At 60.8% G+C, this 14134-nt stretch overlaps 1 non-coding gene and 2 pseudogenes across 1 annotated transcript; all 3 read left to right on the forward strand.

Moving 5' to 3' along the window:
* Positions 1 to 1067: 1067 nt before the first annotated feature.
* Positions 1068 to 3870, forward strand: LOC149129329 (small subunit ribosomal RNA; annotated as a pseudogene).
* A 2457-nt stretch (positions 3871 to 6327) lies between these two features.
* Positions 6328 to 6486, forward strand: LOC149129330 (5.8S ribosomal RNA). Its single transcript, XR_016240018.1, has one exon. It is a non-coding gene; the product is annotated as a 5.8S ribosomal RNA (ribosomal RNA).
* Positions 6487 to 6978: 492 nt separating this feature from the next.
* The window catches only part of LOC149129331 (large subunit ribosomal RNA), a 10232-nt pseudogene continuing 3076 nt past the window's right edge, over positions 6979 to 14134 (forward strand).

Genomic DNA, 14134 nt, shown 5'->3' on the forward strand with positions numbered 1-14134 from the left:
CCGAGCAACGAGCAAGTAGAAGCGGCGGCGTCATCAGCGGTGAACGAAGCCCGCAAATCGTTTCCGCTGTCGTTATGCTTCCTTCTCGTTCTCTCTCTGGCAGCTGCCGACCGCGCAGTTTTCACCCAGCCTGCGTCCGCCCGAATACAGTGCGCCGCGTCAGGCTCGCTCGCTCGCTCGCCCCGCCGACAGCCGCCTGCCCGCCTGTTCGTGCTGTCACCATCGACCGATCGGTATCCTCCTCCTCCTCGCCGACCCGCGGCCTCGTCGACGTCGTCTTCGAGGACCCGGTCAGGTTACGCCGCTGACCTCGTGTCGCGTCGCCGCCGGCGCGGCGGACGGGCTAGTTGTCGCTTCCCGATCCGCCACAGGCGACGCGACGTCACCGAAAGAGAGCGGTGCTGTGTGTTCGTCCCGCTAGACCGGGACGGATCAACAACCGTGGCTACAACTCCGGGTTTCGCGGCGGTGGTGCCCCCCCCCCGCAATCTCCTCGCGCTCGCCCATCCCGGCATCGTCGTTGCTTTGGCTCGTTCGGCGGCTGCCGACAACGCCGTTTTCGTCATCGCACACACGCTTCTCGTTGACCGCAGCCCGTGCTGTCGCAATCGTTTCGGCTCGCTCGCTTCCCCGCTCGTCGTCCTTCTCGCGTGGCGGCGGCGGCGGCGGCAGCAGCAGCCAGAAACCGCCTCGCTTCTTCAACCCGCACCGGCGCCCGTCCTACCGCAGCGGCCCGGTGTGCGGCAGTCGGATCGCAAACCGTTTCTACTCGGCGAACTCTTTTTCTTCCGTCTGGCGCGCTTTTCCGCTGCTACAGCAGAGCGGCGGATTAGGACGCGTAACGTACGTACGAACGAACGGCTACCGCAGCAGCAGCAGCGGCGGCCGCGATTTTTCAGGCTTCTCCTCCTCCTCCTCCTCCTCTTCGCTTTCGTTTGCTCTCCGCGCGGCGGCGGCGGCGATGGCAGCAGCGGGACTTCCGCCTCGACATCCGCCTCGACTTCCGCTCTCAGCCGACCGACGCGACGGTGACGCTACTACAGCGACGACGACGACGACGACGACGATACCTGGTTGATCCTGCCAGTAGTCATATGCTTGTCTCAAAGCTTAAGCCATGCAAGTGTAAGTTCATGCCGTAAACGAATGGTGAAACCGCGAATGGCTCAGGAACCGGACCTAATCCTCGGGACCGTATTCCTCACCGCGAGGAGAGTGGATAACTGTGGCAATTCTAGAGCTAATACATGCAACCGAAGCCGCGATCGCAGGTCGCACCCGGGCGTCGGGCCGAAAAACGGCTTCCGGCAGCAGCAGCGGTCTTCGTCGCCGCAGCGCCTCCGCGTGCTCGGCGTCGTCCCAGCCGCTGCCGGTCGTCGCCGGCGCCCGCTCGGCCGGGTTGGTTCCGGGACTGCTCGCCAGTTCCCGCCGCCGCCGGTCGCGACGATACGGTCGGCCTTCCGCATTGGTCGCGGCGCAAATATTAGACTGAGACCGACGCGTACGGGCCGTCGCAGCAGCCGCCGTCGCCGTGCTTCGCACGCGCGCGGGTCTAGGCGTGCGTCGGCTTCACGCCCCTTCGATTTTGGTGACTCTGGATAACTGTCAGTACGATCGCACGGGCTAGTATCGACTAGCCTTCGCGCGACGGGTCCCCCGCGAGTCCGCCCTATCAACTGTCGACGGCCCGGTAAGTGCCGACCGTGGTGGCAACGGGTAACGGGGAATCAGGGTTCGATTCCGGAGAGGGAGCATGCGAAACGGCTACCACATCCAAGGAAGGCAGCAGGCGCGCAAATTACCCACTCCCGGCACGGGGAGGTAGTGACGAAAAATAACGACGCGGGACTCTGTCGAGGCCCCGCGATCGGAATGAGTACACTTCAAATCCGTTAACGAGGATCGACCGGAGGGCAAGTCTGGTGCCAGCAGCCGCGGTAATTCCAGCTCCGGTAGCGTATATTAAAATTGTTGCGTTTGAAAAGCTCGTAGTCGGAATTCGGGTCTCGAAAACGTGCCCCAGCACGTTCGGGGCGACGGCGCCGTCGCGGGCGTGCCTCGCGCGCGTCCGCTTCGGTCGTCCGTTCGCACTCCCGGCCCTATTCGCCGGTGCGTGCGCGGTCGGGCCGCGGAGCTCTGCGCGCATCGTCGCTGCGACGGTCTCTCCGGTAGCCCGTCACCCGCCTCCGTAGCTTCCGCTTCCGTCCTCTCGGTCGGTCGGTCGGTCGGTCGGCATCGGCATCGGCACGCGATCGTTCGGCCTCGCCGCCGTCGTCGCTGCTGCTGCCGCCGCCGCCGTCTCCTCCGTCGCTTGCGGCGGTACGCGGTGTTTTCGGGGGAAACAAACGGGGGTCGAGCGTCGCCCGGGGCATCGCCGCTCGCACGCGTTTCGGTAGCGCGTCCACCTCCCGGTCGTTTCGGCCCGCACGGTTCCTCCGAGGGTGCTCTTCGCCGAGTGTCCGAGGCGGCCGGTACGTTCACTGTGAAAAAATTAGAGTGCTCAGAGCGAGCCCCGCCGGCTTGCATACGAAAAGCATGGAATGATGGAAAATGGCCTCGTCCGCGCGTCATCCGTCGGTCTCCGTTCACGACGAGGCAATGATCGAAGGGAGCGATCGGGGCCACTCGTATTGCGACGTTAGAGGTGAAATTCTTGGATCGTCGCAAGACGCACTGCAGCGACGGCGTGTGGCAAGCACGTTTTCCTCGATCAAGAGCGAAAGTCGGAGGTTCGAAGACGATCAGATACCGTCGTAGTTCCGACCGTAAACGATGCCGACTGGCGCTCCGCCGGCGTTCGCTTCGATGACCCGGCGGGGAGCCTGCGCGGGAAACCATAGTCGGTTCCGGGGGGAGTATGGTTGCAAAACAGAAACTTAAAGGAATTGACGGAAGGGCACCACCAGGAGTGGAGCCTGCGGCTTAATTTGACTCAACACGGGAAAACTCACCCGGTCCGGACACCGGTAGGATTGACAGATCGATAGCTCTTTCTCGATTCGGTGGGTGGTGGTGCATGGCCGTTCTTAGTTGGTGGAGCGATCCGTCTGGTTGATTCCGATAACGAACGAGACTCCGGCCTGCTAACTAGCGCGTCGATTAGTGCTTTTCCGGTAGCGAGGCGGCGCCGAAGCCATCGTCGGTAGCTCCGCGCGCGGCCCGTGCTTGCCGTTGCCGCCGCTCTCCTTCGCGTCCGGCGCTGCGGCCGCGTCCGGCAACTGCCTTCTTAGCAGCCTTTCGTGCTCCGCTCCTCGCGGGTTGGTGTGCGGGTTGGTCTGGGATGGCGGTTCGCACGCGGCGTGGTTGCGGCGTCGGTTGCGGAGCGGCGGCGGTGACTCGGTCGGCTCGGCCCGCGCGAGCCCGGCGGCGGCACGCCGTCGCGCCCGGGCCAGTCGGTTGGCGAACGCAGCGCTTCTTAGAGGGACGGGCGGCAGAAAGCCGCACGAGGCGGAGCGATAACAGGTCTGTGATGCCCTTAGATGTCCGGGGCCGCACGCGCGCTACACTGGAGGTATCAGCGGGCGCGTCTCCCCCGGCCCGAGAGGGTCGGGAAACCTCTGAACCACCTCCCGTGATAGGGATCGGGGCCTGGAACCAACCCCGTGAACGAGGAATTCCCGGTAGGCGCGGGTCATCAGCCCGCGTCGATCACGTCCCTGCCCTTTGTACACACCGCCCGTCGCTACTACCGATCGAACGGTCCGGTGAGGTCCTCGGATCTGGCCGACGAGTTCGCTTACGCGCGGCGGCGTTCCGCGCCGTCGCCGGCGCGTTCTCTGATGGCCCGGAGAAGACGACCGAACCCGATCGCTTAGAGGAAGTAAAAGTCGTAACAAGGTTTCCGTAGGTGAACCTGCGGAAGGATCATTACCGCAGCAGCAGAAGCAGCCCTGCTCCGCTCCTCCGTCTCCTCCTCCTCCTCGCCTTTCCGGCGCCAGCCAGCCGGTTTCGTAAGTCGCGGCCGGGCCCCCTCGCACTCGTCGGCCCTCTAACAGTGCAGCCTCAGCCTCAGCCGAGCAACGAGCAAGTAGAAGCGGCGTCATCAGCGGTGGACGAAGCCCGCAAATCGTTTCCGCTGTCGTTATGCTTCCTTCTCGTTCTCTCTCTGGCAGCTGCCGACCGCGCAGTTTTCACCCAGCCTGCGTCCGCCCGAATACAGTGCGCTAGGCCGACGGTGCTGCACGCTTTGCGGCTCCACGAACCTCAATATCTCTCTCGCCTCCTCCTCCTCGCCTTTCCGGCGCCATCCAGCCGGTTTCGTAAGCCGCGGCCGGGCCCCCTCGCAATCGTCGGCCCTCTAACAGTGCAGCCTCAGCCTCAGCCGAGCAACGAGCAAGTAGAAGCGGCGGCGTCATCAGCGGTGAACGAAGCCCGCAAGTCGTTATGCTTCCTTCTCGTTCTCTCTCTGGCAGCTGCCGACCGCGCAGTTTTCACCCAGCCTGCGTCCGCCCGAATACAGTGCGCTAGGCCGACGGTGCTGCACGCTTTGCGGCTCCACGAACATCAATATCTCTCTCGTCTTCCTTCCTGGCGTCGGCCGGCCAACATCGCCGTCGTCGTCGTCGTCGTCGCCTCCTCCTCGCCTTTCCGGCGCCATCCAGCCGGTTTCGTAAGCCGCGGCCGGGCCCCCTCGCAATCGTCGGCCCTCTAACAGTGCAGCCTCAGCCTCAGCCGAGCAACGAGCAAGTAGAAGCGGCGGCGTCATCAGCGGTGAACGAAGCCCGCAAGTCGTTATGCTTCCTTCTCGTTCTCTCTCTGGCAGCTGCCGACCGCGCAGTTTTCACCCAGCCTGCGTCCGCCCGAATACAGTGCGCTAGGCCGACGGTGCTGCACGCTTTGCGGCTCCACGAACATCAATATCTCTCTCGTCTTCCTTCCTGGCGTCGGCCGGCCAACATCGCCGTCGTCGTCGTCGTCGTCGCCTCCTCCTCGCCTTTCCGGCGCCATCCAGCCGGTTTCGTAAGCCGCGGCCGGGCCCCCTCGCAATCGTCGGCCCTCTAACAGTGCAGCCTCAGCCTCAGCCTCAGCCGAGCAACGAGCAAGTAGAAGCGGCGGCGTCATCAGCGGTGAACGAAGCCCGCAAGTCGTTATGCTTCCTTCTCGTTCTCTCTCTGGCAGCTGCCGACCGCGCAGTTTTCACCCAGCCTGCGTCCGCCCGAATACAGTGCGCTAGGCCGACGGTGCTGCACGCTTTGCGGCTCCACGAACATCAATATCTCTCTCGTCTTCCTTCCTGGCGTCGGCCGGCCAACATCGCCGTCGTCGTCGCCTCCTCCTCGCCTTTCCGGCGCCATCCAGCCGGTTTCGTAAGCCGCGGCCGGGCCCCCTCGCAATCGTCGGCCCTCTAACAGTGCAGCCTCAGCCTCAGCCGAGCAACGAGCAAGTAGAAGCGGCGGCGTCATCAGCGGTGAACGAAGCCCGCAAGTCGTTATGCTTCCTTCTCGTTCTCTCTCTGGCAGCTGCCGACCGCGCAGTTTTCACCCAGCCTGCGTCCGCCCGAATACAGTGCGCTAGGCCGACGGTGCTGCACGCTTTGCGGCTCCACGAACATCAATATCTCTCTCGTCTTCCTTCCTGGCGTCGGCCGGCCAACATCGCCGTCGTCGTCGCCTCCTCCTCGCCTTTCCGGCGCCATCCAGCCGGTTTCGTAAGCCGCGGCCGGGCCCCCTCGCAATCGTCGGCCCTCTAACAGTGCAGCCTCAGCCTCAGCCGAGCAACGAGCAAGTAGAAGCGGCGGCGTCATCAGCGGTGAACGAAGCCCGCAAGTCGTTATGCTTCCTTCTCGTTCTCTCTCTGGCAGCTGCCGACCGCGCAGTTTTCACCCAGCCTGCGTCCGCCCGAATACAGTGCGCTAGGCCGACGGTGCTGCACGCTTTGCGGCTCCACGAACATCAATATCTCTCTCGTCTTCCTTCCTGGCGTCGGCCGGCCAACATCGCCGTCGTCGTCGCCTCCTCCTCGCCTTTCCGGCGCCATCCAGCCGGTTTCGTAAGCCGCGGCCGGGCCCCCTCGCAATCGTCGGCCCTCTAACAGTGCAGCCTCAGCCTCAGCCGAGCAACGAGCAAGTAGAAGCGGCGGCGTCATCAGCGGTGAACGAAGCCCGCAAGTCGTTATGCTTCCTTCTCGTTCTCTCTCTGGCAGCTGCCGACCGCGCAGTTTTCACCCAGCCTGCGTCCGCCCGAATACAGTGCGCTAGGCCGACGGTGCTGCACGCTTTGCGGCTCCACGAACATCAATATCTCTCTCGTCTTCCTTCCTTTCCTCGCCTCTGCGTCGGCCAGCATCAGCAGTGCTGGTAGGCGTAGTAGTAGTAGTAGCAAATACCGAAACCCTGGACGGGGGATCACTCGGCTCGTCCGTCGATGAAGAGCGCGGCTATCCGCGTGAACTGATGCGAATTGCAGGACTCAGTGAACATCGACACCTCGAACGCACATTGCGGCCCCGGGATCCCATCGTCCCGGGGCCCCGTCCGGTCGAGAGGCGGTCACGACACGAAAAAGCCGTCCGCCGTTGCAGCAGCAGCAGCGGCGGGGAGTCGGGAGTCGCAGGAAAGGGCGCGCGCCGTGGAAGCGGGCGGGCAGCGTGAACAGCTCGCCTTTCGTTCTCGCTACTGCTTCTGCTTCCGGCACGACTAGCGAGCGCGCGCCGCTCGATCCTCCGTCTCCCGCAATGCCAGACCGTCATCGCTGCGACACCTGCCACGGAGCGGCCGACATGTGCAGTAGCAGCAGGGAACGCACCGTCCGCCGTTCGTGCGCACTCTTCTGCCTGCCGCCCTCGCCGTCGTTGCCTCCTCGTATTACTCCGTGGCTGCCGCCGCCGCCGCCGCCGCAGCCGTCTGCATCTTCGGTCGGTGTTCGCTCTGTGGATCTCGTTTGCGAGCGTTCGTGCAGGCCATCGAAGACGACGACGACGACGACGACGACGAATCGAATGCGGTTTGCCGCAGCGACGACTTTTTATTTTTTTCTAAGCTGCCCTCGACTCGGACGAGACTACCCGCCGAACTTAAGCATATCGCTAAGCGGAGGAAAAGAAACCAACCGGGATTCCCTAAGTAACGGCGAGTGAACCGGGAGAAGCCCAACGCCGAATCTCGTCGGCCGCGCCGGTCGTCGAGAGCTGTGGCGCAAGGGTCGTACACGGTCGATCGTTTCGCCCGGCTAGGTTCGGAGTCCCCTCGATCGGGGCTGCCCAGAGCGGGTGCCAGGCCCATTCGGAGCCGGCGGCGATCGGCGGTGTTTCTTTTCGGCCCGAGAGTCGGGTTGCTTGGGAACGCAGCCCAAAGCGGGTGGTAAGCTCCATCCAAGGCTAAATACGGGGACGAGTCCGATAGCCGACAAGTACCGCGAGGGAAAGTTGAAAAGAACTTTGGAGAGAGAGTTCAAGAGACCGTGAAACCGCCCAGGGGTAAACGGGTAGGACCGCTCACCGCGATCGCGAGGGGACTCAGTCCGCTGCCACTTTCACCCCCGCCTCCTAAGGCGCCGTCGTCGCCGACGAACGCGTCGGTGGCGGCCGCTCGTTTCCGCGGGCGGTCGTCTGCCGCCTCGTCGGCGCTCGATTTCCGTGGCGCCGGCATCGGACGCACTTCCCCTCCGATCCGTCGTCGCGACCCGTTCCCGTCGGGCCGGTAGGCGCGCGGCGTCCGCAGGTCGCAGACGAGCGCCTCGGCGTCCGGAACCCGTTCACGCGGGGACCGACCGGCGTCGGGATCCACGCGCTTCTCTCGACCGGGCCCGTCGCTCCACGAAAGCGCAGGCACGGCTAACCGACGGAGACGGGCTAACGCACCTCGCCCTCAGCACTCACGACGCAGCGAGTCGCGAAAGCGACGCGGCCGCCCGCCTGCTCCTTCTTCTTCTACTACTTCTTCTACTTGCTCCTCGTCTTTGCGCGTGGTGCTACAGCAGCAGGAGCGGTGGTTGTTGGAGGAGTCGGCGGGATCGCCCGAAAAGCCGCCCGCTGCTGCCGGTCAGCGACGAGCATCGGCAACCTACCCGACCCGTCTTGAAACACGGACCGAGGAGTCCCAGTCGACTGCGAGTCGTTGGAGCCTTTCACTTTGCGAACTCCGACGGCACAGCGAAAGCGAGAACGTGACACGTCGCCGCTCGGGGGAAGGGAGTTGGGCCGCTGTCGCAGCAGCCGCCGCAGTTGCTGCCGCCGTCGTCTAATCTCGTCGGTTGCTGCAGCATCAGCGGTGGTGGTGGCGGCGGCTCGCTTCTTTTTTTGTAACACGCGGCGTTTCGAAGCATCGTTCCCGGGTCGGGCCCGCGCGTTCGCGCTCGAAAGCGCGCGTTCACGCTCCGACTCAGGTGTAGCAGGCGGCCGGGGACCCGAAAGATGGCGATCCACGCCCGGTCGGGACGAAGCCAGAGGAAACTCTGGTGGAAGTCCGAAGCGCCTCTGACGTGCAAATCGATCGTCGGAACCGGGTGTAGGGGCGAAAGACCAATCGAGCCGTCTAGTAGCTGGTTCCCTCCGAAGTTTCCCTCAGGATAGCTGGCGCCAGCAGGAGAACGACACGCAATTCCGTCCGGTAAAGCGAACGACTGGAGGCCCCGGGGACGTTGACGGCCTCGATCTACTCTCGAACTCGGAACGGGCGAAACGGGCCGCGCTACTCCTCCTCTCCCGAACGGAGGCGGCCGTTTACGAATCGTTGGGAATAATGATAATTATTTTGCGCGTTTCTTGCGACGAATGCACGGTGCCAAGTGGGCCACTTTTGGTAAGCAGAACTGGTGATGTGGGATGAACCGAACGTCCGGCTAAGGTGCCCTACGCTTCGCCCATTAGATCCCCGAAAGGGTGTCGGTCGATATAGACAGCAGGACGGTGGCCACGGAAGTCGGAATCCGCTCAGGAGTGTGTAACAACTTACCTGCCGAATCGACCGGCCCCGAAAATGGATGGCGCTGGAGCGAGCGACCGATGCCGGACCGGCCGGGCGACAGGTTGCGCGATCGCCGGCGAGGCGACTTTCCGATGCCCGGTCGAGTAGGAGGGCGCCGCGGCGTGCATGGAAGCCGCGGGCGCGAGCCCGGGTGAAGCCGACCGCGGGTGCAGATCTCGGTGGTAGTAGCAAATATTCGAACGAGACCTTCGAAGACCGAAGTGGAGAAGGGTTCCGTGCCAACGGCGGTCGAGCACGGGTCAGTCGGTCCTAAGAAGCGGGCGAAAGCTTCCACGAAAGGCGCCGGATCCGTCACGAAAGCGGTTGTAGCAAATATAATAGCAGCAGCAGATGCGGCCGGCCTCGCATCGAAAGGGAATCGGGTTAATATTCCCGAACCCGAACTCGGAGAGTGCTCGTCCGGCGGTGGGAACGCGGCGCGCCGCTCCTAGTAGCGCGTTTGTCGTCGAAGCCGGCGGTCGGGCGAAGCAGCGGCAACGCAAGCGAGCCCGGAGACGTTGCCGGGAGCCCCGGGAAGAGTTCTCTCTTCTTCGTAAAGGACCGCGTCCGTGGAATCGGCTCGTCCGGAGATACGGATATGGTACCTGTAGAGCGCCGCGTCTCGGGCGGCGTCCGGTGCGCTCTCGGCGGCCCTGGAAAATCCGGGTCCGTAACGATTCGCAGCTCTCGAGTCGGTCCGTACCCACCATCCGCAGCAGGTCTCCAAGGTGTACAGCCTCTCGTCGATAGCGCCAATGTAGGTAAGGGAAGTCGGCAAAATGGATCCGTACCTTCGGAAGAAGGATTGGCTCCGAGGACCGGGTCGGTCGGGCCGTGTGTGTCGCTGCGCTCCCGCGCGGCGGTTGCTTCGCCGTTCGCTCGGCGTCGCGCTGCTGCAGCGGGCGCCGGAACACGTCTTCACGCGAAGCGGCGGATCGGTACGGGGCTGTAGCGTTGGCGTCGGACTCGGCATCTCGGGCGCCTTTCCGGCCGTCGTTTGCGCCGCCTTCCGTGGCGGCGGGCAACTCGCTTCGCGTCGGTGTGCGGTCGCGCCTTCGGTCAACGGGAGTTGGCGGCTTCTTCGTCGGGTAGGAAAGTCGGTTGGTCGGTCGGTCGGTCGCGTGCGGCATAGTCGTCAGCACGTCGCGTCCTCGCGGCGGAAAGCGGTGGTTGTCGCCGCGTCGGTCCTCCTCTTCCTCCTCCTCCTCTCGCACGCGCGGCCTTCTCTCGCGTCGGCGTTCCGCACCTCCCGACGCGCGGTCGGGCCGCCGTCGCATGTCGGCGCGCGGCGGTTTCATACGGGGCGCCCGGGGCGTAGTGGGCGCGAACAACACGGCTCCACACCCGAGACGCCGTGGAGCGACACGGCTTTGGGCTCGCCGTCGCGTCGGTGCTCGCGGCCCTCTGTTCCCGCCTTGCGTGGGGTCGTGCGGTCGTTGCACCGCGACGCGCGGCAGGCGTTCGGCCGGCGGCGAACGGTCGACTCGGAACTGGTACGGACCGGGGGAATCCGACTGTCTAATTAAAACAGAGCATCGCGTAGCCGGCCGAGCCGCACAGACGCGATGTGATTTCTGCCCAGTGCTCTGAATGTCAAAGTGAAGAAATTCAACCAAGCGCGGGTAAACGGCGGGAGTAACTATGACTCTCTTAACTATGACTTCTCTTTCGTGGGGCCTGTTGGTTGTGATCTGCTGGGACTCAGCGGGCAGACTCACTTACCGTGATACGCTTTAGGGTGAGGTCCGGTTTGTTGGAGCCCGCTGTTTTTTACTCGGTAGATGGATGCACCACCAGGTAGGCCCGGTACGTTATGATCTTCTGGGACTCAGTGGGCAGACTCACTTACTGTGACATACCTTGTGGTTTAGTCCGGTTTGTTGGAGCCCACTGTTTTTTACTCAGTTGATGGATGCACTGCCGGGCTTCACCCTTATGGACACTACCTTGGCGTGGTGAAAGGGCTTACGTCCGTGTGGGGTTGCATGCTGGATAGATCAGGTATCATGCCAGATATATGCCCCCACATTGGACAAACTAAACGTGTCCGTTGTTTCCTCAAAGCGGTGCCATTTTATTGGTGAGGACCATGTAGTGCATGGGTGATCCTGATTAGGGAGGTATAGGCCTCCTTGCTAGGGGTGGTGGACTACCGTTAGTCTGCCGTCTAGTTGTCCCGCGTTATCTATTAATAGATTAACCCGTCTGTGTTGACTGTCGTAGGGTGTAGTGCTATGGAGTTCCCAGCTGGGCGAATAGTCTTTCATTGTCTCGACTTAGATTAGATGGGGGGCCCTCAAATGGGGGGGCCCTTTATGATCTATTGGTGTTTGATTGGTTGGTTCCAAAGTTTGATTGGTCGGGTCCCTCAATAGGGGGGTCCTGTCGCTTAGGATTCGATGATTGTCTTAGCGCCCGGTTGGTAAAGCCTGGCGTGTTGTTGCTCGTGCTGGTATGGATTTAGAAACCTGGTGAAATGTGAAAGCTTGCTACCATGGGGCGGGTAGACAAGCTTGCTACCATGGGGCAAGTGGCCACACCGCCAGGATGTCTGATAAAAAGGACTTGGCTGAAATCTATTGCTAGCATTGGGTGTATGCGTTGCCGGGTTGAACCTTCTGTGGCCTGCATTTCTGTGGCTAGTTGATTAGTCGGAGGGCATTCTGTTCGGCTAGAGTGATGGTGGTCTATCTTCCTGGTAGGGTTTAGCCTTATGCCTCCCGTAAGTATAACTTGATCAGTTTTGCCCGTATACTCATGGTAATTGCCGTACCATAATCATGAATAATAATAATAAGATTGAAAACATACGGCAGCCAGGCGCCGTAAATCTGGTGGCCCGTGGGTCCGGGGCGGGGCCCGCAGGTCAGGCTGAGCATGATAACCAAACAGGCTTGGCCGTACAGCTACCTTCCCCTGTTGTGGATAATGGACCATCTCCGCAGCATGGTATGATTAGTGGTCCTACTGGTAACAACTGGAACGGCGACGGGGGTGTTAATAAGCTCCCGTCGCTGATATATGAAAAAAAAAGAGAGGGACTGTTCAGGTTAATTTATCCGACTCATACGCTAGTGGTGAAGGGGACACAGCTTCCTAAAGAACTTGCTCAGGATTCCCTCCATGACATCCACTCTCTTATTTTAGAAGTGGATCGAGAGGTTGAGAATGGGATATTATATCCCACTCCTGCAGGAAGCGAATTTTCGCTCCCTATCCCATGCGGATCATGCTCTATTGCCTGTCCGCTATGTCCTCAGCGTTTTTCTTCTCCCCGTCGCTGGGGAGAACATTTAGAAGGTAGACATGGTATAAAGCCTGTCTACAAATGCAGTAAGTGTGACAGGGAAAGCGGACACCTACATTCGATGAGGTGTCACGCTGGCAAATGTAATGCCCTATCTCGAGCCTCAAGTCCCGTCAGACTCCCGTTTAAGTGTGACCACTGCAGCCGTTCTTTTTTGACGGCTGTAGGCCGATCCCAGCACGAACGTCACAAGCATCCTGTGGCTGCTAATCAGCGCAGGATAGCTGCTCACAAAGCTGAGCTAGCGAAAAAGCGTGCGGATCGGGCAGCCGCTGCCGAGGCAACAGGCCGAAGACGCAGAGGCTGTTGGTCAGATGAGGAAATAGCGGTCCTCGTCAAGAAGGAGGCCGAACTTGTAGAGGCAGGTGTAAGATACATAAACGTAGAGATAGCACGATTCTTGCCGAATAAAACATGTAAACAAGTAGGGTCAAAAAGAGCAGACCTGGCCAAAAGGGCCCGTAAGGGTCATCAAGGGTCGGGTCTGCATGATAATAGTTCCCTGTCGCAAAGAGAGGTGCAATCCTCCCCCCAAGTGGAGTGGAGAGATCGATTCCTTGATGCGGCCAGTCCTGGGCATACCCGCTGGTCAGCAGTTTTCTGCGAGGCCCAATTGGAACTCGTGGAGGACGGGTCAGCGACTGCCTGGGACAATTTTGTTCGAAAAGTTGAGGACTGGCTAGAGCATAATAAATCACGCAGGGAGAACACTACTAGCGTTAGAAGTCAAGGAGGGTTAGTGAACAGTCCTAATTTTAGGAGGCAAGGCAAATGTAGAAGCTTTGCCATAGCACAGAACTTATACAAGACTAAGAAGAAGAGGCTCCTTGCAAGGATATTGGAGGAGGACATAGATCAGGGCTGCCCAATCCCTCTATATTCTATAGAGGAATTTTATGGGCAAAGATTCTCGACACCAGGCCCTGAGGTGGATCTCTCTGACTACCCTTCTTCCTCCATAGTGGATAGTGTTCCTATTTTGAAACCATTTTCGATGGAGGAGATAAAGGTTAGTCGTAGAAAGATGGATGCCACCTCGGCGGCGGGCCCTGATGGTCTCACTGTTGGTGATATTAAAGCAGTGGACCCATCCGTCCTAGCTAATATCTGCAATTGCATGTTGCTGGCCGGGAAGATACCCGACGTCCTGAAGCGAGGTAGATCCGTCCTCGTATCAAAGAGGGCGGATGATCCTTATGATCTTACCAATTGGCGACCATTAACGATATGCTCCGCGGTATATCGACTTTTTAGTAAGATGATCGCCAAACGTATGCTTCAGGTAACTCCCCTTAACCCGATTCAAAGAGGGTTTATCCAGGCCGATGGCTGCAGTGAGAATTCATTTCTCCTGCGTCAGCTTGTCGGTCGAGCGATGGGGAGACCAGCACGACTGAGAATACCGCGGCTAGAAGTGGCCTTCATGGATCTCGCCAAGGCCTTCGATACAGTCTCGCACTCTTTAATGTATGCGGGACTACGGAGACTTGGTTTTCACGAGCATGTAATAGTGCTCGTGAAGGGGATCTATGAAAGTAGCACAACTAGATTCTCAGTAGGAGGACAGGTTAGTGAGCCCATTGCGATTCGCCGGGGTGTTAGACAGGGGGACGCGCTCTCGCCGATCCTCTTCAACATTGCCATTGATCCGCTGCTAGATTCATTATCTACCAGCGGGGATTTGCGTGTGGAGGGGATCCGGATGGATGGAATTGCGTACGCAGACGACTTGGCTCTGGTCGCGGCGACGCGTGAGGGTCTCCAGGCGCTAGTTAATAGATGCTTGGGGTTCTTCCGCAAGGTCGGACTTGGGCTTAATGTCGGAAAGTGTGCGTGGTTCTCCATCCGCGGCTTGAGTAAGACCTTCCTAGTCAACGATAGCACCCCGCCGAGTATCGATGGGTTCACTATTAAGTCAGTAGAAC

Source organism: Octopus bimaculoides, unplaced genomic scaffold (genome assembly GCF_046866305.1).
Source record: "Octopus bimaculoides isolate indiv1 unplaced genomic scaffold, ASM4686630v1 contig40, whole genome shotgun sequence".
In the NCBI taxonomy this organism is placed as follows: Eukaryota; Metazoa; Mollusca; class Cephalopoda; order Octopoda; family Octopodidae; genus Octopus; species Octopus bimaculoides.